This window comes from Meles meles, chromosome 6 (genome assembly GCF_922984935.1).
Source record: "Meles meles chromosome 6, mMelMel3.1 paternal haplotype, whole genome shotgun sequence".
Taxonomy (NCBI): Eukaryota; Metazoa; Chordata; class Mammalia; order Carnivora; family Mustelidae; genus Meles; species Meles meles.
Genome location: NC_060071.1, coordinates 29,487,132 through 29,488,567, shown reverse-complemented (window position 1 = coordinate 29,488,567; position 1,436 = coordinate 29,487,132). Strand labels below are relative to the sequence as shown.

Genomic DNA, 1,436 nt, shown 5'->3' with positions numbered 1-1,436 from the left:
GGAGAAGGAGAGACACATGCTTGTTTCTTTTTTTTTAAATTTATTGATTTGACAGACAGAAATGAAGAGTAGGCAGAGAGGCAGGCAGAGAGAGAGGGGGAAGCAGGCTCCCAGTACCCTTCTGGGCTAAGTGGAGCCCAGGCCCAGAGGAGAGAAGTGGTGGTGGCAAGCGGGGGTGGGGGGGGGAGGCGTGTGGGGGATGGGTGGGGGAGCCCAGGTCTCCGGGGGCACGGGGCGAGAGGGTGAAGGGGCGGCTGCCGATTGGCTTGGGAGCTGGGGGCAGCCCAAAGGCCTGGCCAGGTGAAACAGGGACCAGGGCCCGGGCCCAGGGTGGGATTTAGGGCCTCGGAAGCTCCTGCCCGTGGAAGGAGCTCGAGCCCGGGGTTGAGGCCCGCTCTCCCTCCGGCTTCCTGCCCCATACCCCCTGCCCTCCTCCCACAGCCCGGCCCCCACGCCCCTCCCCGCTTGCACAGCCGAAGTCCTCACCCTGGTCATCACCCCTTACCATGCCTCCGGCCCCTGAGCCCCTTCCAACATTGCCTCGCCCTGCCAGCAGCCCCCAAATCCCGGCTGAGGCACGGGTGGGCCTTGTGGTGTAGAGGTGGAAATGCTGCGTTGTGGCCGCCTGCCCGTGCAGCTGGCCGCCCTTTTGGGGCAGGGGCCCGCGGTGCTGGGTCTGGGGTAGCCAGCGGTCAGGGGTCAGGGTGGTGAGGGGACCGGGGTCAGGGGCTGAGGCGTTCGGGGACTGTTTGGAGGCAGCCAACTTGGGCAGGGCGCCCGGCGTTGACGGCCAAGGGCCAGGGAAGGAGGCCCAAGAAGAAAAAGCCTACAGCACCCGGTATTCCCAGGCCATCTCCCATCCAAGTACTAACCAGGCCCGACCCTGCTTAGCTTCCGAGATCAGAGGGATCGGGCGCGTTCAGGGTGGTATGGCCATAGACGCCTGCTGCTGCAGCTCTGCACCATAAGAGACTGCTGACCGCTTCCCTGGTTCCCGTGGGCGCCGCGGATCCTCCCTCCGCCTGCCCTGGGCCTGGGCCTGGCGCCGGTCTCCTGCCCACCCCCGACCCCCACGCGGCCAGGGTTCCAGAAGCCTGCGGCACCCTGGTGTCACCAATGTAGGGGCACCCTCCCATTCCGGGACTCCCCAGCCCCGGCGCTGGCGCCGTGTGGCTCCCCAGATGGCATGGGGGTGGGTCGGAGTGCATGCGTGGTGTACTCAGCGCCCCCAGGCGCCCGTCCCCGGCCCTAGGCCTGGCACAGCCGGCCACCTGGCCTTCCCTACTCTTTGCTGTTCTCTCCTCCGCTCCGCTCCGCAGGGAAGCCAGTGGCTCTTGCCTGCCCTTCCCCACCCATGTCAGAAGGCCTCCCTGCCCGTGAAGCCTGGGCATTGTTAGCCTGAAGGAGGACCTCGCTCCTGCATGCGCTCTGCAAGC

At 66.9% G+C, this 1,436-nt stretch overlaps 1 non-coding gene across 1 annotated transcript; it reads right to left on the bottom strand.

Annotated features, from left to right (window-relative positions):
* Positions 1-823: 823 nt before the first annotated feature.
* LOC123944955 lies at positions 824-941 on the bottom strand. Its single transcript, XR_006818880.1, has one exon. It is a non-coding gene; the product is annotated as a 5S ribosomal RNA (ribosomal RNA).
* Positions 942-1,436: the final 495 nt, after the last annotated feature.